At 36.6% G+C, this 24,227-nt stretch overlaps 10 non-coding genes across 10 annotated transcripts; 6 read left to right on the top strand and 4 right to left on the bottom strand.

Annotated features, from left to right (window-relative positions):
• The first annotated feature begins 2,191 nt into the window (after nucleotides 1–2,191).
• Nucleotides 2,192–2,265, top strand: TRNAN-GUU (transfer RNA asparagine (anticodon GUU)). The gene has a single exon. It is a non-coding gene; the product is annotated as a tRNA-Asn (tRNA).
• A 5,504-nt stretch (nucleotides 2,266–7,769) lies between these two features.
• TRNAM-CAU (transfer RNA methionine (anticodon CAU)) lies at nucleotides 7,770–7,841 on the bottom strand. The gene has a single exon. It is a non-coding gene; the product is annotated as a tRNA-Met (tRNA).
• Nucleotides 7,842–13,864: 6,023 nt separating this feature from the next.
• On the top strand, nucleotides 13,865–13,938 carry TRNAN-GUU (transfer RNA asparagine (anticodon GUU)). Its single transcript has one exon. It is a non-coding gene; the product is annotated as a tRNA-Asn (tRNA).
• Nucleotides 13,939–14,773: 835 nt separating this feature from the next.
• On the bottom strand, nucleotides 14,774–14,845 carry TRNAM-CAU (transfer RNA methionine (anticodon CAU)). The gene has a single exon. It is a non-coding gene; the product is annotated as a tRNA-Met (tRNA).
• Nucleotides 14,846–15,031: 186 nt separating this feature from the next.
• TRNAN-GUU (transfer RNA asparagine (anticodon GUU)) lies at nucleotides 15,032–15,105 on the top strand. Its single transcript has one exon. It is a non-coding gene; the product is annotated as a tRNA-Asn (tRNA).
• Nucleotides 15,106–16,174: 1,069 nt separating this feature from the next.
• On the top strand, nucleotides 16,175–16,248 carry TRNAN-GUU (transfer RNA asparagine (anticodon GUU)). The gene has a single exon. It is a non-coding gene; the product is annotated as a tRNA-Asn (tRNA).
• Nucleotides 16,249–20,560: 4,312 nt separating this feature from the next.
• Nucleotides 20,561–20,632, bottom strand: TRNAM-CAU (transfer RNA methionine (anticodon CAU)). The gene has a single exon. It is a non-coding gene; the product is annotated as a tRNA-Met (tRNA).
• A 186-nt stretch (nucleotides 20,633–20,818) lies between these two features.
• Nucleotides 20,819–20,892, top strand: TRNAN-GUU (transfer RNA asparagine (anticodon GUU)). Its single transcript has one exon. It is a non-coding gene; the product is annotated as a tRNA-Asn (tRNA).
• Nucleotides 20,893–21,703: 811 nt separating this feature from the next.
• Nucleotides 21,704–21,775, bottom strand: TRNAM-CAU (transfer RNA methionine (anticodon CAU)). Its single transcript has one exon. It is a non-coding gene; the product is annotated as a tRNA-Met (tRNA).
• Nucleotides 21,776–21,961: 186 nt separating this feature from the next.
• TRNAN-GUU (transfer RNA asparagine (anticodon GUU)) lies at nucleotides 21,962–22,035 on the top strand. Its single transcript has one exon. It is a non-coding gene; the product is annotated as a tRNA-Asn (tRNA).
• The last annotated feature ends 2,192 nt before the right edge of the window (nucleotides 22,036–24,227 follow it).

The raw sequence follows: 24,227 nt of genomic DNA, 5'->3' as shown, positions 1-24,227 counted from the left end.
TGTAGGGTACCTGGCCTTCTCTGATGCAATCAGAGTCATATTTGATTAAGTCATTTTATAAAAAACAGGAAGCACAATTTAGCATTGGGGTTGCAGAGAAAAAAAATTATGCAGGCAGAGAAATCCAATTGAGTGATTAATCAGCTCTCCATTTTATGGCTTTATTTTTATGCTAACACATTTGCTCTCTGAAAAGTGTGTACAAAGCCAAGTCTCTGATTAACACCTTTGTAGGAATGGTTTTTCACCTATTACTGATTAAAACTTGCTTCATTGGAAAGGCAGCAAGATGCATCCTCATTACAATGTCCACTGAAATAATACAGGTTGACACCAGGAAACATAAACCTCACTGCATCCTTGCTGCTTTCTCAAGTGGGAATCTGTTTAATGTGAAAACCAGGTGATATCTAATCAGCACACAGGTAAGAAGTTAAGAAAATCTTTCTTTAAGGGTGAAGATGTTTCTCACAAAATCGTTGCCCCAATGCATCATTGAAATTCAAGCTGGAAAGATGATTTTGAAATATCAATTGTACATTTTGCATTGCTCTTCTGGTGACAATGTAGCTTGTTTTTGTCAATTACCATTTCAGTAATAGGGTAAAGAAAATTAAGTGGATTTCTGAAAGAAAACAATGCTGTCAATATACTATTAAAACAAATTAAAATGTTAAAAGTTATTGTACTTTAAGTAAAAATAAAAGAGTCAAAATATCAATTCCAGTTTTGGAAGAATTTAATTAACCAAAAAATAAGTGCACATAGCAGAGGATGGTTTCGATCCACCGACCTATGGGTTATGGGCCCAGCACGCTTCCGCTGCGCCACTCTGCTGCTCATGTAAGTGTCAGAGATCCTGAAGTACTCACTCATCATGTGAAAGTACCAATGTGTTTCTTCGTTGGTCAATGGAAGAAAAATCTTGCAAAACTCTCCAGATTATTGCCTTTTTAACCTTTTTCTAGGAAACTTTCTAGATGAATGCTTTTTAGCCTTTGTCAGTAGATGCTTTTGCAAGCTGTCTCTGTGGTGCAATCGAATAGCGCATTCGGCTGTTAACCGAAAGGTTGGTGGTTCAATCCCACCCAGGGACGTAATTGACCTTGTGATCAAATTTTGCTGATCTTTAAGTAGACAAGTCAAAATTTCAAACCACCTTTTATGGTGTAGGGTACCTGGCCTTCTCTGATGCAATCAGAGTCATATTTGATTAAGTCATTTTATAAAAAACAGGAAGCACAATTTAGCATTGGGGTTGCAGAGAAAAAAAATTATGCAGGCAGAGAAATCCAATTGAGTGATTAATCAGCTCTCCATTTTATGGCTTTATATTTATGCTAACACATTTGCTCTCTGAAAAGTGTCCACAAAGCCAAGTCTCTGATTAACACCTTTGTAGGAATGGTTTTTCACCTACTACTGATTAAAACTTGCTTCATTGGAAAGGCAGCAAGATGCATCCTCATTACAATGTCCACTGAAATAATACAGGTTGACACCAGGAAACATAAACCTCACTGCATCCTTGCTGCTTTCTCAAGTGGGAATCTGTTTAATGTGAAAACCAGGTGATATCTAATCAGCACACAGGTAAGAAGTTAAGAAAATCTTTCTTTAAGGGTGAAGATGTTTCTCACAAAATCGTTGCCCCAATGCATCATTGAAATTCAAGCTGGAAAGATGATTTTGAAATATCAATTGTACATTTTGCATTGCTCTTCTGGTGACAATGTAGCTAGTTTTTGTCAATTACCATTTCAGTAATAGGGTAAAGAAAATTAAGTGGATTTCTGAAAGAAAACAATGCTGTCAATATACTATTAAAACAAATTAAAATGTTAAAAGTTATTGTACTTTAAGTAAAAATAAAAGAGTCAAAATATCAATTCCAGTTTTGGAAGAATTTAATTAACAAAAAAATAAGTGCACATAGCAGAGGATGGTTTCGATCCACCGACCTCTGGGTTATGGGCCCAGCACGCTTCCGCTGCGCCACTCTGCTGCTCATGTAAGTGCCAGAGATCCTGAAGTACTCACTCATCATGTGAAAGTACCAATGTGTTTCTTCGTTGGTCAATGGAAGAAAAATCTTGCAAAACTCTCCAGATTATTGCCTTTTTAACCTTTTTCTAGGAAACTTTCTAGATGAATGCTTTTTAGCCTTTGTCAGCACATGCTTTCGCAAGCTGTCTCTGTGGCGCAATCGGTTAGCGCATTCGGCTGTTAACCGAAAGGTTGGTGGTTCAATACCACCCAGAGACGTAATTGACCTTGTGATCAAATTTTGCTGATCTTTAAGTAGACAAGTCAAAATTTCAAACCACCTCTTATAGTGTAGGGTACCTGGCCTTCTCTGATGCAATCAGAGTCAGATTTGATTAAGTCATTTTATAAAAAACAGGAAGCACAATTTAGCATGGGGTTGCAGAGAAAAAAAAATATGCAGGCAGAGAAATCCAATTGAGTGATTAATCAGCTCTCCATTTTATGGCTTTATTTTTATGCTAACACATTTGCTCTCTGAAAAGTGTCCACAAAGCCAAGTCTCTGATTAACACCTTTGTTGGAATGTTTTTTCACCTATTACTGATTAAAACTTGCTTCATTGGAAAGGCAGCAAGATGCATCCTCATTACAATGTCCACTGAAATAATACAGGTTGACACCAGGAAACATAAACCTCACTGCATCCTTGCTGCTTTCTCAAGTGGGAATCTGTTTAATGTGAAAACCAGGTGATATCTAATCAGCACACAGGTAAGAAGTTAATAAAATCTTTCTTTAAGGGTGAAGATGTTTCTCACAAAATCGTTGCCCCAATGCATCATTGAAATTCAAGCTGGAAAGATGATTTTGAAATATCAATTGTACATTTTGCATTGCTCTTCTGGTGACAATGTAGCTTGTTTTTGTCAATTACCATTTCAGTAATAGGGTAAAGAAAATTAAGTGGATTTCTGAAAGAAAACAATGCTGTCAATATACTATTAAAACAAATTAAAACGTTAAAAGTTATTGTACTTTAAGTAAAAATAAAAGAGTCAAAATATCAATTCCAGTTTTGGAAGAATTTAATTAACAAAAAAATAAGTGCACATAGCAAAGGATGGTTTCGATACACCGACCTCTGGGTTATGGGCCCAGCACGCTTCCGCTGCGCCACTCTGCTGCTCACATAAGTGTCAGAGATCCTGAAGTACTCACTCATCATGTGAAAGTACCAATGTGTTTCTTCGTTGGTCAATGGAAGAAAAATCTTGCAAAACTCTCCAGATTATTGCCTTTTTAACCTTTTTCTAGGAAACTTTCTAGATGAATGCTTTTTAGCCTTTGTCAGTAGATGCTTTTGCAAGCTGTCTCTGTGGTGCAATCAGTTAGCGCATTCGGCTGTTAACCGAAAGGTTGGTGGTTCAATCCCGCCCAGGGACGTAATTGACCTTGTGATCAAATTTTGGTGATCTTTAAGTAGACAAGTCAAAATTTCAAACCACCTTTTATGGTGTAGGGTACCTGGCCTTCTCTGATGCAATCAGAGTCATATTTGATTAAGTCATTTTATAAAAAACAGGAAGCACAATTTAGCATTGGGGTTGCAGAGAAAAAAAATTATGCAGGCAGAGAAATCCAATTGAGTGATTAATCAGCTCTCCATTTTATGGCTTTATTTTTATGCTAACACATTTGCTCTCTGAAAAGTGTCCACAAAGCCAAGTCTCTGATTAACACCTTTGTAGGAATGGTTTTTCACCTATTACTGATTAAAACTTGCTTCATTGGAAAGGCAGCAAGATGCATCCTCATTACAATGTCCACTGAAATAATACAGGTTGACACCAGGAAACATAAACCTCACTGCATCCTTGCTGCTTTCTCAAGTGGGAATCTGTTTAATGTGAAAACCAGGTGATATCTAATCAGCACACAGGTAAGAAGTTAAGAAAATCTTTCTTTAAGGGTGAAGATGTTTCTCACAAAATCGTTGCCCCAATGCATCATTGAAATTCAAGCTGGAAAGATGATTTTGAAATATTAATTGTACATTTTGCATTGCTCTTCTGGTGACAATGTAGCTTGTTTTTGTCAATTACCATTTCAGTAATAGGGTAAAGAAAATTAAGTGGATTTCTGAAAGAAAACAATGCTGTCAATATACTATTAAAACAAATTAAAATGTTAAAAGTTATAGTACTTTAAGTAAAAATAAAAGAGTCAAAATATCAATTCCAGTTTTGGAAGAATTTAATTAACCAAAAAATAAGTGCACATAGCAGAGGATGGTTTCGATCCACCGACCTATGGGTTATGGGCCCAGCACGCTTCCGCTGCGCCATTCTGCTGCTCATGTAAGTGTCAGAGATCCTGAAGTACTCACTCATCATGTGAAAGTACCAATGTGTTTCTTCGTTGGTCAATGGAAGAAAAATCTTGCAAAACTCTCCAGATTATTGCCTTTTTAACCTTTTTCTAGGAAACTTTCTAGATGAATGCTTTTTAGCCTTTGTTAGTACATGCTTTTGCAAGTTGTCTCTGTGGTGCAATCGATTAGCGCATTCGGCTGTTAACCGAAAGGCTGGTGGTTCAATACCACCCAGGGACGTAATTGACCTTGTGATCAAATTTTGCTGATCTTTAAGTAGACAAGTCAAAATTTCAAACCACCTCTTATAGTGTAGGGTACCTGGCCTTCTCTGATGCAATCAGAGTCAGATTTGATTAAGTCATTTTATAAAAAACAGGAAGCACAATTTAGCATGGGGTTGCAGAGAAAAAAAAATATGCAGGCAGAGAAATCCAATTGAGTGATTAATCAGCTCTCCATTTTATGGCTTTATTTTTATGCTAACACATTTGCTCTCTGAAAAGTGTCCACAAAGCCAAGTCTCTGATTAACATCTTTGTAGGAATGGTTTTTCACCTATTACTGATTAAAACTTGCTTCATTGGAAAGGCAGCAAGATGCATCCTCATTACAATGTCCACTGAAATAATACAGGTTGACACCAGGAAACATAAACCTCACTGCATCCTTGCTGCTTTCTCAAGTGGGAATCTGTTTAATGTGAAAACCAGGTGATATCTAATCAGCACACAGGTAAGAAGTTAAGAAAATCTTTCTTTAAGGGTGAAGATGTTTCTCACAAAATCGTTGCCCCAATGCATCATTGAAATTCAAGATGGAAAGATGATTTTGAAATATCAATTGTACATTTTGCATCGCTCTTCTGGTGACAATGTAGCTTGTTTTTGTTAATTACCATTTCAGTAATAGGGTACAGAAAATTAAGTGGATTTCTGAAAGAAAACAATGCTGTCAATATACTATTAAAACAAATTAAAATGTTAAAAGTTATTGTACTTTAAGTAAAAATAAAAGAGTCAAAATATCAATTCCAGTTTTGGAAGAATTTAATTAACCAAAAACTAAGTGCACATAGCAGAGGATGGTTTCGATCCACCGACCTCTGGGTTATGGGCCCAGCACGCTTCCGCTGCGCCACTCTGCTGCTCATGTAAGTGTCAGAGATCCTGAAGTACTCACTCATCATGTGAAAGTACCAATGTGTTTCTTCGTTGGTCAATGGAAGAAAAATCTTGCAAAACTCTCCAGATTATTGCCTTTTTAACCTTTTTCTAGGAAACTTTCTAGATGAATGCTTTTTAGCCTTTGTTAGTACATGCTTTTGCAAGATGTCTCTGTGGTGCAATCGATTAGCGCATTCGGCTGTTAACCGAAAGGCTGGTGGTTCAATACCACCCAGGGACGTAATTGACCTTGTGATCAAATTTTGCTGATCTTTAAGTAGACAAGTCAAAATTTCAAACCACCTCTTATAGTGTAGGGTACCTGGCCTTCTCTGATGCAATCAGAGTCAGATTTGATTAAGTCATTTTATAAAAAACAGGAAGCACAATTTAGCATGGGGTTGCAGAGAAAAAAAAATATGCAGGCAGAGAAATCCAATTGAGTGATTAATCAGCTCTCCATTTTATGGCTTTATTTTTATGCTAACACATTTGCTCTCTGAAAAGTGTCCACAAAGCCAAGTCTCTGATTAACACCTTTGTAGGAATGGTTTTTCACCTATTACTGATTAAAACTTGCTTCATTGGAAAGGCAGCAAGATGCATCCTCATTACAATGTCCACTGAAATAATACAGGTTGACACCAGGAAACATAAACCTCACTGCATCCTTGCTGCTTTCTCAAGTGGGAATCTGTTTAATGTGAAAACCAGGTGATATCTAATCAGCACACAGGTAAGAAGTTAATAAAATCTTTCTTTAAGGGTGAAGATGTTTCTCACAAAATCGTTGCCCCAATGCATCATTGAAATTCAAGCTGGAAAGATGATTTTGAAATATCAATTGTACATTTTGCATTGCTCTTCTGGTGACAATGTAGCTTGTTTTTGTCAATTACCATTTCAGTAATAGGGTAAAGAAAATAAAGTGGATTTCTGAAAGAAAACAATGCTGTCAATATACTATTAAAACAAATTAAAATGTTAAAAGTTATTGTACTTTAAGTAAAAATAAAAGAGTCAAAATATCAATTCCAGTTTTGGAAGAATTTAATTAACAAAAAAATAAGTGCACATAGCAGAGGATGGTTTCGATTCACCGACCTCTGGGTTATGGGCCCAGCACGCTTCCGCTGCGCCACTCTGCTGCTCATGTAAGTGCCAGAGATCCTGAAGTACTCACTCATCATGTGAAAGTACCAATGTGTTTCTTCGTTGGTCAATGGAAGAAAAATCTTGCAAAACTCTCCAGATTATTGCCTTTTTAACCTTTTTCTAGGAAACTTTCTAGATGAATGCTTTTTAGTCTTTGTCAGCACATGCTTTTGCAAGCTGTCTCTGTGGCGCAATCGGTTAGCGCTTTCGGCTGTTAACCGAAAGGTTGGTGGTTCAATCACACCCAGGGACGTAATTGACCTTGTGATCAAATTTTGGTGATCTTTAAGTAGACAAGTCAAAATTTCAAACCACCTCTTATAGTGTAGGGTACCTGGCCTTCTCTGATGCAATCAGAGTCAGATTTGATTAAGTCATTTTATAAAAAACAGGAAGCACAGTTTAGCATGGGGTTGCAGAGAAAAAAAATTATGCAGGCAGAGAAATCCAATTGAGTGATTAATCAGCTCTCCATTTTATGGCTTTATTTTTATGCTAACACATTTGCTCTCTGAAAAGTGTCCACAAAGCCAAGTCTCTGATTAACACCTTTGTAGGAATGGTTTTTCACCTATTACTGATTAAAACTTGCTTCATTGGAAAGGCAGCAAGATGCATCCTCATTACAATGTCCACTGAAATAATACAGGTTGACACCAGGAAACATAAACCTCACTGCATCCTTGCTGCTTTCTCAAGTGGGAATCTGTTTAATGTGAAAACCAGGTGATATCTAATCAGCACACAGGTAAGAAGTTAAGAAAATCTTTATTTAAGGGTGAAGATGTTTCTCACAAAATCGTTGCCCCAATGCATCATTGAAATTCAAGCTGGAAAGATGATTTTGAAATATCAATTGTACATTTTGCATTGCTCTTCTGGTGACAATGTAGCTTGTTTTTGTCAATTACCATTTCAGTAATAGGGTAAAGAAAATTAAGTGGATTTCTGAAAGAAAACAATGCTGTCAATATACTATTAAAACAAATTAAAATGTTAAAAGTTATTGTACTTTAAGTAAAAATAAAAGAGTCAAAATATCAATCCCAGTTTTGGAAGAATTTAATTAACAAAATAAGAAATGCACATAGCAGAGGATGGTTTCGATCCATCGACCTCTGGGTTATGGGCCCAGCACGCTTCCGCTGCGCCACTCTGCTGCTCATGTAAGTGTAAAAGATCCTGAAGTACTCACTCATCATGTGAAAGTACCAATGTGTTTCTTCGTTGGTCAATGGAAGAAAAATCTTGCAAAACTCTCCAGATTATTGCCTTTTTAAACTTTTTCTAGGAAACTTTCTAGATGAATGCTTTTTAGCCTTTGTCAGTACATATTTTTGCAAGCTGTATCTGTGGCGCAATCGGTTAGCGCATTCAGCTGTTAACCGAAAGGTTGGTTGTTCAATTCCATCGAGGGATGTAACTGAACGTGTGATCAAATTTTGGTGATCTTTAAGTAGACAAGTCAAAATTTCAAACCACCTCTTATAGTGTAGGGTACCTGGCCTTCTCTGATGCAATCAGAGTCAGATTTGATTAAGTCATTTTATAAAAAACAGGAAGCACAATTTAGCATGGGGTTGCAGAGAAAAAAAATTATGCAGGCAGAGAAATCCAATTGAGTGATTAATCAGCTCTCCATTTTATGGCTTTATTTTTATGCTAACACATTTGCTCTCTGAAAAGTGTCCACAAAGCCAAGTCTCTGATTAACACCTTTGTAGGAATGGTTTTTCACCTATTACTGATTAAAACTTGCTTCATTGGAAAGGCAGCAAGATGCATCCTCATTACAATGTCCACTGAAAGAATACAGGTTGACACCAGGAAACATAAACCTCACTGCATCCTTGCTGCTTTCTCAAGTGGGAATCTGTTTAATGTGAAAACCAGGTGATATCTAATCAGCACACAGGTAATAAGTTAAGAAAATCTTTCTTTAAGTGTGAAGATGTTTCTCACAAAATCGTTGCCCCAATTCATCATTGAAATTCAAGCTGGAAAGATGATTTTGAAATATCAATTGTACATTTTGCATTGCTCTTCTGGTGACAATGTAGCTTGTTTTTGTCAATTACCATTTCAGTAATAGGGTAAAGAAAATTAAGTGGATTTCTGAAAGAAAACAATGCTGTCAATATACTATTAAAACAAATTAAAATGTTAAAAGTTATTGTACTTTAAGTAAAAATAAAAGAGTCAAATATCAATCCCAGTTTTGGAAGAATTTAATTAACAAAAAAATTAAGTGCACATAGCAGAGGATGGTTTCGATCAATCGACCTCTGGGTTATGGGCCCAGCACGCTTCCGCTGAGCCACTCTGCTGCTCATGTTAGTGTTAGAGACCCTGAAGTACTCACTCATCATGTGAAAGTACCAATGTGTTTCTTCGTTGGTCAATGGAAGAAAAATCTTGCAAAACTCTCCAGATTATTGCCTTTTTAACCTTTTTCTAGGAAACTTTCTAGATGAATGCTTTTTAGCCTTTGTCAGTACATGCTTTTGCAAGCTGTCTCTGTGGCGCAACCGGTAAGCGCATTCAGCTGTTAACCTAAAGGTTGGTGGTTCAATCCCACCCAGGGATGTTATTGACCGTGTGATCAAGTTTTGGTGATCTTTAAGTAGACAATTCAAAATTTCAAACCACCTATTATAGTGTAGGGTACCTGGCCTTCTCTGATGCAATCAGAGTCAGATTTGATTAAGTCATTTTATAAAAAAACAGGAAGCACAATTTAGCATGGGGTTGCAGAGAAAAAAAATTATGCAGGCAGAGAAATCCAATTGAGTGATTAATCAGCTCTCCATTTTATGGCTTTATTTTTATGCTAACACATTTGCTCTCTGAAAAGTGTCCACAAAGCCAAGTCTCTGATTAACACCTTTGTAGGAATGGTTTTTCACCTATTACTGATTAAAACTTGCTTCATTGGAAAGGCAGCAAGATGCATCCTCATTACAATGTCCACTGAAATAATACAGGTTGACACCAGGAAACATAAACCTCACTGCATCCTTGCTGCTTTCTCAAGTGGGAATCTGTTTAATGTGAAAACCAGGTGATATCTAATCAGCACACAGGTAAGAAGTTAAGAAAATCTTTATTTAAGGGTGAAGATGTTTCTCACAAAATCGTTGCCCCAATGCATCATTGAAATTCAAGCTGGAAAGATGATTTTGAAATATCAATTGTACATTTTGCATTGCTCTTCTGGTGACAATGTAGCTTGTTTTTGTCAATTACCATTTCAGTAATAGGGTAAAGAAAATTAAGTGGATTTCTGAAAGAAAACAATGCTGTCAATATACTATTAAAACAAATTAAAATGTTAAAAGTTATTGTACTTTAAGTAAAAATAAAAGAGTCAAATATCAATCCCAGTTTTGGAAGAATTTAATTAACAAAAAAATTAAGTGCACATAGCAGAGGATGGTTTCGATCCATCGACCTCTGGGTTATGGGCCCAGCACGCTTCCGCTGAGCCACTCTGCTGCTCATGTTAGTGTTAGAGACCCTGAAGTACTCACTCATCATGTGAAAGTACCAATGTGTTTCTTCGTTGGTCAATGGAAGAAAAATCTTGCAAAACTCTCCAGATTATTGCCTTTTTAACCTTTTTCTAAGAAACTTTCTAGATGAATGCTTTTTAGCCTTTGTCAGTACATGCTTTTGCAAGCTGTCTCTGTGGCGCAACCGGTAAGCGCATTCGGCTGTTAACCTAAAGGTTGGTGGTTCAATCCCACCCAGGGATGTTATTGACCGTGTGATCAAGTTTTGGTGATCTTTAAGTAGACAATTCAAAATTTCAAACCACCTATTATAGTGTAGGGTACCTGGCCTTCTCTGATGCAATCAGAGTCAGATTTGATTAAGTCATTTTATAAAAAAACAGGAAGCACAATTTAGCATGGGGTTGCAGAGAAAAAAAATTATGCAGGCAGAGAAATCCAATTGAGTGATTAATCAGCTCTCCATTTTATGGCTTTATTTTTATGCTAACACATTTGCTCTCTGAAAAGTGTCCACAAAGCCAAGTCTCTGATTAACACCTTTGTAGGAATGGTTTTTCACCTATTACTGATTAAAACTTGCTTCATTGGAAAGGCAGCAAGATGCATCCTCATTACAATGTCCACTGAAATAATACAGGTTGACACCAGGAAACATAAACCTCACTGCATCCTTGCTGCTTTCTCAAGTGGGAATCTGTTTAATGTGAAAACCAGGTGATATCTAATCAGCACACAGGTAAGAAGTTAAGAAAATCTTTATTTAAGGGTGAAGATGTTTCTCACAAATTCGTTGCCCCAATGCATCATTGAAATTCAAGCTGGAAAGATGATTTTGAAATATCAATTGTACATTTTGCATTGCTCTTCTGGTGACAATGTAGCTTGTTTTTGTCAATTACCATTTCAGTAATAGGGTAAAGAAAATTAAGTGGATTTCTGAAAGAAAACAATGCTGTCAATATACTATTAAAACAAATTAAAATGTTAAAAGTTATTGTACTTTAAGTAAAAATAAAAGAGTCAAATATCAATCCCAGTTTTGGAAGAATTTAATTAACAAAAAAAGTAAGTGCACATAGCAGAGGATGGTTTCGATCCATCGACCTCTGGGTTATGGGCCCAGCACGCTTCCGCTGAGCCACTCTGCTGCTCATGTTAGTGTTAGAGACCCTGAAGTACTCACTCATCATGTGAAAGTACCAATGTGTTTCTTCGTTGGTCAATGGAAGAAAAATCTTGCAAAACTCTCCAGATTATTGCCTTTTTAACCTTTTTCAAGGAAACTTTCTAGATGAATGCTTTTTAGCCTTTGTCAGTACATGCTTTTGCAAGCTGTCTCTGTGGCGCAACCGGTAAGCGCATTCGGCTGTTAACCTAAAGGTTGGTGGTTCAATCCCACCCAGGGATGTTATTGACCGTGTGATCAAGTTTTGGTGATCTTTAAGTAGACAATTCAAAATTTCAAACCACCTATTATAGTGTAGGGTACCTGGCCTTCTCTGATGCAATCAGAGTCAGATTTGATTAAGTCATTTTATAAAAAAACAGGAAGCACAATTTAGCATGGGGTTGCAGAGAAAAAAAATTATGCAGGCAGAGAAATCCAATTGAGTGATTAATCAGCTCTCCATTTTATGGCTTTATTTTTATGCTAACACATTTGCTCTCTGAAAAGTGTCCACAAAGCCAAGTCTCTGATTAACACCTTTGTAGGAATGGTTTTTCACCTATTACTGATTAAAACTTGCTTCATTGGAAAGGCAGCAAGATGCATCCTCATTACAATGTCCACTGAAATAATACAGGTTGACACCAGGAAACATAAACCTCACTGCATCCTTGCTGCTTTCTCAAGTGGGAATCTGTTTAATGTGAAAACCAGGTGATATCTAATCAGCACACAGGTAAGAAGTTAAGAAAATCTTTCTTTAAGGGTGAAGATGTTTCTCACAAAATCGTTGCCCCAATGCATCATTGAAATTCAAGCTGGAAAGATGATTTTGAAATATCAATTGTACATTTTGCATTGCTCTTCTGGTGACAATGTAGTTAGTTTTTGTCAATTACCATTTCAGTAATAGGGTAAAGAAAATTAAGTGGATTTCTGAAAGAAAACAATGCTGTCAATATACTATTAAAACAAATTAAAATGTTAAAAGTTATTGTACTTTAAGTAAAAATAAAAGAGTCAAAATATCAATCCCAGTTTTGGAAGAATTTAATTAACAAAAAAAGAAATGCACATAGCAGAGGATGGTTTCGATCCATCGACCTCTGGGTTATAGGCCCAGCATGCTTCCGCTGCACCACTCTGCTGCTCATGTAAGTGTAAGAGATCCTGAAGTACTCACTCATCGTGTGAAAGTACCAATGTGTTTCTTCGTTGGTCAATGGAAGAAAAATCTTGCAAAACTCTCCAGATTATTGCCTTTTTAACCTTTTTCTAGGAAACTTTCTAGATGAATGCTTTTTAGTCTTTGTCAGTACATGCTTTTGCAAGCTGTCTCTGTGGCGCAACCGGTAAGCGCATTCGGCTGTTAACCTAAAGGTTGGTGGTTCAATCCCACGCAGGGATGTTATTGACCGTGTGATCAAGTTTTAGTGATCTTTAAGTAGACAAGTCAAAATTTCAAACCACCTATTATAGTGTAGGGTACCTGGCCTTCTCTGATGCAATCAGAGTCTGATTTGATTAAGTCATTTTATAAAAAACAGGAAGCACAATTTAGCATGGGGTTGCAGAGAAAAAAAATTATGCAGGCAGAGAAATCCAATTGAGTGATTAATCAGCTCTCCATTTTATGGCTTTATTTTTATGCTAACACATTTGCTCTCTAAAAAGTGTCCACAAAGCCAAGTCTCTGATTAACACCTTTGTAGGAATGGTTTTTCACCTATTACTGATTAAAACTTGCTTCATTGGAAAGGCAGCAAGATGCATCCTCATTACAATGTCCACTGAAAGAATACAGGTTGACACCAGGAAACATAAACCTCACTGCATCCTTGCTGCTTTCTCAAGTGGGAATCTGTTTAATGTGGAAACCAGGTGATATCTAATCAGCACACAGGTAATAAGTTAAGAAAATCTTTCTTTAAGGGTGAAGATGTTTCTCACAAAATCGTTGCCCCAATGCATCATTGAAATTCAAGCTGGAAAGATGATTTTGAAATATCAATTGTACATTTTGCATTGCTCTTCTGGTGACAATGTAGTTAGTTTTTGTCAATTACCATTTCAGTAATAGGGTAAAGAAAATTAAGTGGATTTCTGAAAGAAAACAATGCTGTCAATATACTATTAAAACAAATTAAAATGTTAAAAGTTATTGTACTTTAAGTAAAAATAAAAGAGTCAAATATCAATCCCAGTTTTGGAAGAATTTAATTAACAAAAAAATAAGTGCACATAGCAGAGGATGGTTTCGATCCATCGACCTCTGGGTTATGGGCCCAGCACGCTTCCGCTGAGCCACTCTGCTGCTCATGTTAGTGTTAGAGACCCTGAAGTACTCACTCATCATGTGAAAGTACCAATGTGTTTCTTCGTTGGTCAATGGAAGAAAAATCTTGCAAAACTCTCCAGATTATTGCCTTTTTAACCTTTTTCTAGGAAACTTTCTAGATGAATGCTTTTTAGCCTTTGTCAGTACAAGCTTGTGCAAGCTGTCTCTGTGGCGCAATCGGTTAGCGCATTCGGCTGTTAACCGAAAGGTTGGTGGTTCAATCCCACCCAGGGACGTAAATGACCGTGTGATCAAATTTTGGTGATCTTTAAGTAGACAAGTCAAAATTTCAAACCACCTCTTATAGTGTAGGGTACCTGGCCTTCTCTGATGCAATCAGAGTCAGATTTGATTAAGTCATTTTATAAAAAACAGGAAGCACAATTTAGCATGGGGTTGCCGAGAAAAAAAATTATGCAGGCAGAGAAATCCAATTGAGTGATTAATCAGCTCTCCATTTTATGGCTTTATTTTTATGCTAACACATTTGCTCTCTGAAAAGTGTCCACAAAGCCAAGTCTCTGATTAACACCTTTGTAGGAATGGTTTTTCACCTATTACTGATTAAAACTTGCTTCTTTGGAAAGGCAGCAAGATGCATCCTCATTACAATGTCCACTGAAATAATACAGGTTGACACCAGGAAACATAAACCTCACTGCATCCTTGCTGCTTTCTCAAGTGGGAATCTGTTTAATGTGAAAACCAGGTGATATCTAATCAGCACACAGGTAAGAAGTTAAGAAAATCTTTCTTTAAGGGTGAAGATGTTTCTCACAAAATCGTTGCCCCAATGCATCATTGAAATTCAAGCTGGAAATATGATTTTGAAATATCAATTGTACATTTTGCATTGCTCTTCTGGTGACAATGTAGCTTGTTTTTGTCAATTACCATTTCAGTAATAGGGTAAAGAAAATTAAGTGGATTTCTGAAAGAAAACAATGCTGTCAATATACTATTAAAACAAATTAAAATGTTAAAAGTTATTGTACTTTAAGTAAAAATAAAAGAGTCAAAATATCAATCCCAGTTTTGGAAGAATTTAATTAACAAAAAAATAAGTGCACATAGCAGAGGATGGGTTCGATCCATCGACCTCTGGGTTATGGGCCCAGCACGCTTCCGCTGCGCCACTCTGCTGCTCATGTAAGTGTAAGAGATCCTGAAGTACTCACTCATCATGTGAAAGTACCAATGTGTTTCTTCGTTGGTCAATGGAAGAAAAATCTTGCAAAACTCTCCAGATTATTGCCTTTTTAACCTTTTTCTAGGAAACTTTCTAGATGAATGCTTTTTAGCCTTATTCAGTACATGCTTTTGCAAGCTGTCTCTGTGGCGCAATCGGTTAGCGCATTCGGCTGTTAACCGAAAGGTTGGTGGTTCAATCCCACCCAGGGACGTAACTGACCGTGTGATCAAATTTTGGTGATCTTTAAGTAGACAAGTCAAAATTTCAAACCACCTCTTATAGTGTAGGGTACCTGGCCTTCTCTGATGCAATCAGAGTCAGATTTGATAAAGTAATTTTATAAAAAACAGGAAGCACAATTTAGCATGGGGTTGCAGAGAAAAAAAATTATGCAGGCAGAGAAATCCAATTGAGTGATTAATCAGCTCTCCATTTTATGGCTTTATTTTTATGCTAACACATTTGCTCTCTGAAAATTAACACCTTTGTAGGAATGGTTTTTCACCTATTACTGATTAAAACTTGCTTCATTGGAAAGGCAGCAAGATGCATCCTCATTACAATGTCCACTGAAAGAATACAGGTTGACACCAGGAAACATAAACCTCACTGCATCCTTGCTGCTTTCTCAAGTGGGAATCTGTTTAATGTGAAAACCAGGTGATATCTAATCAGCACACAGGTAAGAAATTAAGAAAATCTTTCTTTAAGGGTGAAGATGTTTCTCACAAAATCGTTGCCCCAATGCATCATTGAAATTCAAGCTGGAAAGATGATTTTGAAATATCAATTGTACATTTTGCATTGCTTTTCTGGTGACAATGTAGCTTGTTTTTGTCAATTACTATTTCAATAATAGGGTAAAGAAAATTAAGTGGATTTCTGAAAGAAAACAATGCTGTCAATATACTATTAAAACAAATTAAAATGTTAAAAGTTATTGTACTTTAAGTAAAAATAAAAGAGTCAAAATATCAATCCCAGTTTTGGAAGAATTTAATTAACAAAAAATTAAGTGCACATAGCAGACGATGGTTTCGATCCATCGACCTCTGGGTTATGGGACCAGCACGCTTCCGCTGCACCACTCGGCTGCTCATGTTAGTGTCAGAGATCCTGAAGTACTCACTCATCATGTGAAAGTACCAATGTGTTTCTTCGTTGGTCAATGGAAGAAAAATCTTGCAAAACTCTCCAGATTATTGCCTTTTTAACCTTTTTCTAGGAAACTTTCTAGATGAATGCTTTTTAGCCTTTGTCAGTACATGCTTTTGCAAGCTGTCTCTGTGGCGCAATCGGTTAGCGCATTCGGCTGTTAACCGAAAGGTTGGTGGTTCAATCCCACCCAGGGACGTAAATGACCGTGTGATCAAATTTTGGTGATCTTTAAGTAGACAAGTCAAAATTTCCAACCACCTCTTATAGTGTAGGGTACCTGGCCTTCTCTGATGCAATCAGAGTCAGATTTGATTAAGTCATTTTATAAAAAACAGGAAGCACAATTTAGCATGGGGTTGCAGAGAAAAAAAATTATGCAGGCAGAGAAATCCAATTGAGTGATTAATCAGCTCTCCATTTTATGGCTTTATTTTTATGCTAACACATTTGCTCTCTGAAAAGTGTCCACAAAGCCAAGTCTCTGATTAACACCTTTGTAGGAATGGTTTTTCACCTATTACTGATTAAAACTTGCTTCATTGGAAAGGCAGCAAGATGCATCCTCATTACAATGTCCACTGAAATAATACAGGTTGACACCAGGAAACATAAACCTCACTGCATCCTTGCTGCTTTCTCAAGTGGGAATCTGTTTAATGTGAAAACCAGGTGATATCTAATCAGCACACAGGTAAGAAGTTAAGAAAATCTTTATTTAAGGGTGAAGATGTTTCTCACAAAATCGTTGCCCCAATGCATCATTGAAATTCAAGCTGGAAAGATGATTTTGAAATATCAATTGTACATTTTGCATTGCTCTTCTGGTGACAATGTAGCTTGTTTTTGTCAATTACCATTTCAGTAATAGGGTAAAGAAAATTAAGTGGATTTCTGAAAGAAAACAATGCTGTCAATATACTATTAAAACAAATTAAAATGTTAAAAGTTATTGTACTTTAAGTAAAAATAAAAGAGTCAAAATATCAATCCCAGTTTTGGAAGAATTTAATTAACAAAAAATTAAGTGCACATAGCAGAGGATGGTTTCGATCCATCGACCTCTGGGTTATGGGCCCAGCACGCTTCCGCTGCGCCACTCGGCTGCTCATGTTAGTGTCAGAGATCCTGAAGTACTCACTCATCATGTGAAAGTACCAATGTGTTTCTTCGTTGGTCAATGGAAGAAAAATCTTGCAAAACTCTCCAGATTATTGCCTTTTTAACCTTTTTCTAGGAAACTTTCTAGATGAATGCTTTTTAGCCTTTGTCAGTACATGCTTTTGCAAGCTGTCTCTGTGGCGCAATCGGTTAGCGCATTCAGCTGTTAACTGAAAGGTTGGTGGTTCAATCCCATCGAGGGACGTAACTGAACGTGTGATCAAATTTTGGTGATCTTTAAGTAGACAAGTCAAAATTTCAAACCACCTCTTATAGTGTAGGGTACCTGGCCTTCTCTGATGCAATCAGAGTCAGATTTGATTAAGTCATTTTATAAAAAACAGGAAGCACAATTTAGCATGGGGTTGCAGAGGAAAAAAATTATGCAGGCAGAGAAATCCAATTGAGTGATGAATCAGCTCTCCATTTTATGGCTTTATTTTTATGCTAACACATTTGCTCTCTGAAAAGTGTCCACAAAGCCAAGTCTCTGATTAACACCTTTGTAGGAATGGTTTTTCACCTATTACTGATTAAAACTTGCTTCATTGGAAAGGCAGCAAGATGCATCCTCATTACAATGTCCACTGAAAGAATACAGGTTGACACCAGGAAACATAAACATCACTGCATCCTTGCTGCTTTCTCAAGTGGGAATCTGTTTAATGTGAAAACCAGGTGATATCTAATCATCACACAGGTAAGAAGTTAAGAAAATCTTTCTTTAAGTGTGAAGATGTTTCTCACAAAATCGTTGCCCCAATTCATCATCGAAATTCAAGCTGGAAAGATGATTTTGAAATATCAATTGTACATTTTGCATTGCTCTTCTGGTGACAATGTAGCTTGTTTTTGTCAATTACCATTTCAGTAATAGGGTAAAGAAAATTAAGTGGATTTCTGAAAGAAAACAATGCTGTCAATATACTATTAAAACAAATTAAAATGTTAAAAGTTATTGTACTTTAAGTAAAAATAAAAGTGTCAAAATATCAATCCCAGTTTTGGAAGAATTTAATTAACAAAAAAAGAAATGCACATAGCAGAGGATGGTTTCGATCCATCGACCTCTGGCTTATAGGCCCAGCATGCTTCCGCTGCACCACTCTGCTGCTCATGTAAGTGTAAGAGATCCTGAAGTACTCACTCATCATGTGAAAGTACCAATGTGTTTCTTCGTTGGTCAATGGAAGAAAAATCTTGCAAAACTCTCCAGATTATTGCCTTTTTAACCTTTTTCTAGGAAACTTTCTAGATGAATGCTTTTTAGCCTTTGTCAGTACATGCTTTTGCAAGCTGTCTCTGTGGCGCAACCGGTAAGCGCATTCGGCTGTTAACCTAAAGGTTGGTGGTTCAATCCCACCCAGGGATGTTATTGACCGTGTGATCAAGTTTTGGTGATCTTTAAGTAGACAAGTCAAAATTTCAAACCACCTATTATAGTGTAGGGTACCTGGCCTTCTCTGATGCAATCAGAGTCAGATTTGATTAAGTCATTTTATAAAAAACAGGAAGCACAATTTAGCATGGGGTTGCAGAGAAAAAAAATTATGCAGGCAGAGAAATCCAATTGAGTGATTAATCAGCTCTCCATTTTATGGCTTTATTTTTATGCTAACACATTTGCTCTCTGAAAAGTGTCCACAAAGCCAAGTCTCTGATTAACACCTTTGTAGGAATGGTTTTTCACCTATTACTGATTAAAACTTGCTTCATTGGAAAGGCAGCAAGATGCATCCTCATTACAATGTCCACTGAAATAATACAGGTTGACACCAGGAAACATAAACCTCACTGCATCCTTGCTGCTTTCTCAAGTGGGAATCTGTTTAATGTGAAAACCAGGTGATATCTAATCAGCACACAGGTAAGAAGTTAAGAAAATCTTTATTTAAGGGTGAAGATGTTTCTCACAAAATCGTTGCCCCAATGCATCATTGAAATTCAAGCTGGAAAGATGATTTTGAAATATCAATTGTACATTTTGCATTGCTCTTCTGGTGACAATGTAGCTTGTTTTTGTCAATTACCATTTCAGTAATAGGGTAAAGAAAATTAAGTGGATTTCTGAAAGAAAACAATGCTGTCAATATACTATTAAAACAAATTAAAATGTTAAAAGTTATTGTACTTTAAGTAAAAATAAAAGAGTCAAAATATCAATCCCAGTTTTGGAAGAATTTAATTAACAAAATAAGAAATGCACATAGCAGAGGATGGTTTCGATCCATCGACCTCTGGGTTATGGGCCCAGCACGCTTCCGCTTCGCCACTCTGCTGCTCATGTAAGTGTAAGAGATCCTGAAGTACTCACTCATCATGTGAAAGTACCAATGTGTTTCTTCGTTGGTCAATGGAAGAAAAATCTTGCAAAACTCTCCAGATTATTGCCTTTTTAACCTTTTTCTAGGAAACTTTCTAGATGAATGCTTTTTAGCCTTTGTCAGTACTTATTTTTGCAAGCTGTATCTGTGGCGCAATCGGTTAGCGCATTCAGCTGTTAACCGAAAGGTTGGTGGTTCAATTCCATCGAGGGAAGTAACTGAACGTGTGATCAAATTTTGGTGATCTTTAAGTAGACAAGTCAAAATTTCAAACCACCTCTTATAGTGTAGGGTACCTGGCCTTCTCTGATGCAATCAGAGTCAGATTTGATTAAGTCATTTTATAAAAAACAGGAAGCACAATTTAGCATGGGGTTGCAGAGAAAAAAAATTATGCAGGCAGAGAAATCCAATTGAGTGATTAATCAGCTCTCCATTTTATGGCTTTATTTTTATGCTAACACATTTGCTCTCTGAAAATTAACACCTTTGTAGGAATGGTTTTTCACCTATTACTGATTAAAACTTGCTTCATTGGAAAGGCAGCAAGATGCATCCTCATTACAATGTCCACTGAAATAATACAGGTTGACACCAGGAAACATAAACCTCACTGCATCCTTGCTGCTTTCTCAAGTGGGAATCTGTTTAATGTGAAAACCAGGTGATATCTAATCAGCACACAGGTAAGAAGTTAAGAAAATCTTTATTTAAGGGTGAAGATGTTTCTCACAAAATCGTTGCCCCAATGCATCATTGAAATTCAAGCTGGAAAGATGATTTTGAAATATCAATTGTACATTTTGCATTGCTCTTCTGGTGACATTGTAGCTTGTTTTTGTCAATTACCATTTCAGTAATAGGGTAAAGAAAATTAAGTGGATTTCTGAAAGAAAACAATGCTGTCAATATACTATTAAAACAAATTAAAATGTTAAAAGTTATTGTACTTTAAGTAAAAATAAAAGAGTCAAAATATCAATCCCAGTTTTGGAAGAATTTAATTAACAAAAAAATAAGTGCACATAGCAGAGGATGGTTTCGATCCATCGACCTCTGGGTTATGGGCCCAGCACGCTTCCGCTGCGCCACTCTGCTGCTCATGTAAGTGTGGGAGATCCTGAAGTACTCACTCATCATGTGAAAGTACCAATGTGTTTCTTCGTTGGTCAATGGAAGAAAAATCTTGCAAAACTCTCCAGATTATTGCCTTTTTAACCTTTTTCTAGGAAACTTTCTAGATGAATGCTTTTTAGCCTTTGTCAGTACATGCTTTTGCAAGCTGTCTCTGTGGCGCAATCGGTTAGCGCATTCGGCTGTTAACCGAAAGGTTGGTGGTTCAATCCCACCCAGGGACGTAACTGACCGTGTGATCAAGTTTTGGTGATCTTTAAGTAGACAAGTCAAAATTTCAAACCACCTCTTATAGTGTAGGGTACCTGGCCTTCTCTGATGCAATCAGAGTCAGATTTGATTAAGTCATTTTATAAAAAACAGGAAGCACAATTTAGCATGGGGTTGCAGAGAAAAAAAATTATGCAGGCAGAGAAATCCAATTGAGTGATTAATCAGCTCTCCATTTTATGGCTTTATTTTTATGCTAACACATTTGCTCTCTGAAAATTAACACCTTTGTAGGAATGGTTTTTCACCTATTACTGATTAAAACTTGCTTCATTGGAAAGGCAGCAAGATGCATCCTCATTACAATGTCCACTGAAATAATACAGGTTGACACCAGGAAACATAAACCTCACTGCATCCTTGCTGCTTTCTCAAGTGGGAATCTGTTTAATGTGAAAACCAGGTGATATCTAATCAGCACACAGGTAAGAAGTTAAGAAAATCTTTATTTAAGGGTGAAGATGTTTCTCACAAAATCGTTGCCCCAATGCATCATTGAAATTCAAGCTGGAAAGATGATTTTGAAATATCAATTGTACATTTTGCATTGCTCTTCTGGTGACAATGTAGCTTGTTTTTGTCAATTACCATTTCAGTAATAGGGTAAAGAAAATTGAGTGGATTTCTGAAAGAAAACAATGCTGTCAATATTCTATTAAAACAAATTAAAATGTTAAAAGTTATTGTACTTTAAGTAAAAATAAAAGAGTCAAAATATCAATCCCAGTTTTGGAAGAATTTAATTAACAAAATAAGAAATGCACATAGCAGAGGATGGTTTCGATCCATCGACCTCTGGGTTATGGGCCCAGCACGCTTCCGCTGCGCCACTCTGCTGCTCATGTAAGTGTAGGAGATCCTGAAGTACTCACTCATCATGTGAAAGTACCAATGTGTTTCTTCGTTGGTCAATGGAAGAAAAATCTTGCAAAACTCTCCAGATTATTGCCTTTTTAACCTTTTTCTAGGAAACTTTCTAGATGAATGCTTTTTAGCCTTTGTCAGTACATGGTTTTGCAAGCTGTCTCTGTGGCGCAATCGGTTAGCGCATTCGGCTGTTAACCGAAAGGTTGGTGGTTCAATCCCACCCAGGGACGTAACTGACCGTGTGATTAAATTTTGGTGATCTTTAAGTAGACAAGTCAAAATTTCAAACCACCTCTTATAGTGTAGGGTACCTGGCCTTCTCTGATGCAATCAGAGTCAGATTTGATTAAGTCATTTTATAAAAAACAGGAAGCACAATTTAGCATGGGGTTGCAGAGAAAAAAAATTATGCAGGCAGAGAAATCCAATTGAGTGATTAATCAGCTCTCCATTTTATGGCTTTATTTTTATGCTAACACATTTGCTCTCTGAAAAGTGTCCACAAAGCCAAGTCTCTGATTAACACCTTTGTAGGAATGGTTTTTCACCTATTACTGATTAAAACTTGCTTCATTGGAAAGGCAGCAAGATGCATCCTCATTACAATGTCCACTGAAATAATACAGGTTGACACCAGGAAACATAAACCTCACTGCATCCTTGCTGCTTTCTCAAGTGGGAATCTGTTTAATGTGAAAACCAGGTGATATCTAATCAGCACACAGGTAAGAAGTTAAGAAAATCTTTATTTAAGGGTGAAGATGTTTCTCACAAAATCGTTGCCCCAATGCATCATTGAAATTCAAGCTGGAAAGATGATTTTGAAATATCAATTGTACATTTTGCATTGCTCTTCTGGTGACAATGTAGCTTGTTTTTGTCAATTACCATTTCAGTAATAGGGTAAAGAAAATTAAGTGGATTTCTGAAAGAAAACAATGCTGTCAATATACTATTAAAACAAATTAAAATGTTAAAAGTTATTGTACTTTAAGTAAAAATAAAATAGTCAAAATATCAATTCCAGTTTTGGAAGAATTTAATTAACAAAATAAGAAATGCACATAGCAGGGGATGGTTTCGATCCATCGACCTCTGGGTTATGGGTCCAGCACGCTTCCGCTGCGCCACTCTGCTGCTCATGTAAGTGTAAGAGATCCTGAAGTACTCACTCATCATGTGAAAGTACCAATGTGTTTCTTCGTTGGTCAATGGAAGAAAAATCTTGCAAAACTCTCCAGATTATTGCCTTTTTAATCTTTTTCTAGGAAACTTTCTAGATGAATGCTTTTTAGCCTTTGTCAGTACATATTTTTGCAAGCTGTATCTGTGGCGCAATCGGTTAGCGCATTCAGCTGTTAACCGAAAGGTTGGTGGTTCAATTCCATCGAGGGATGTAACTGAACGTGTGATCAAATTTTGGTGATCTTTTAGTAGACAATTCAAAATTTCAAACCACCTATTATAGTGTAGGGTACCTGGCCTTCTCTGATGCAATCAGAGTCAGATTTGATTAAGTCATTTTATAAAAAACAGGAAGCACAATTTAGCATGGGGTTGCAGAGAAAAAAAATTATGCAGGCAGAGAAATCCAATTGAGTGATTAATCAGCTCTCCATTTTATGGCTTTATTTTTATGCTAACACATTTGCTCTCTGAAAAGTGTCCACAAAGCCAAGTCTCTGATTAACACCTTTGTAGGATTGGTTTTTCACCTATTACTGATTAAAACTTGCTTCATTGGAAAGGCAGCAAGATGCATCCTCATTACAATGTCCACTGAAAGTATACAGGTTGACACCAGGAAACATAAACCTCACTGCATCCTTGCTGCTTTCTCAAGTGGGAATCTGTTTAATGTGAAAACCAGGTGATATCTAATCAGCACACAGGTAATAAGTTAAGAAAATCTTTCTTTAAGTGTGAAGATGTTTCTCACAAAATCGTTGCCCCAATTCATCATTGAAATTCAAGCTGGAAAGATGATTTTGAAATATCAATTGTACATTTTGCATTGCACTTCTGGTGACAATGTAGCTTGTTTTTGTCAATTACCATTTCAGTAATAGGGTAAAGAAAATTAAGTGGATTTCTGAAAGAAAACAATGCTGTCAATATACTATTAAAACAAATTAAAATGTTAAAAGTTATTGTACTTTAAGTAAAAATAAAAGAGTCAAATATCAATCCCAGTTTTGGAAGAATTTAATTAACAAAAAAATAAGTGCACATAGCAGAGGATGGTTTCAATCCATCGACCTCTGGGTTATGGGCCCAGCACGCTTCCGCTGAGCCACTCTGCTGCTCCTGTTAGTGTTAGAGACCCTGAAGTACTCACTCATCATATGAAAGTACCAATGTGTTTCTTCGTTGGTCAATGGAAGAAAAATCTTGCAAAACTCTCCAGATTATTGCCTTTTTA

The sequence above is a fragment of the Pseudophryne corroboree genome, chromosome 4 (genome assembly GCF_028390025.1).
Source record: "Pseudophryne corroboree isolate aPseCor3 chromosome 4, aPseCor3.hap2, whole genome shotgun sequence".
Taxonomy (NCBI): Eukaryota; Metazoa; Chordata; class Amphibia; order Anura; family Myobatrachidae; genus Pseudophryne; species Pseudophryne corroboree.
The sequence above is the reverse complement of the archived record's forward strand: the minus strand, read 5'-3'. Positions and strand labels throughout refer to the sequence as shown.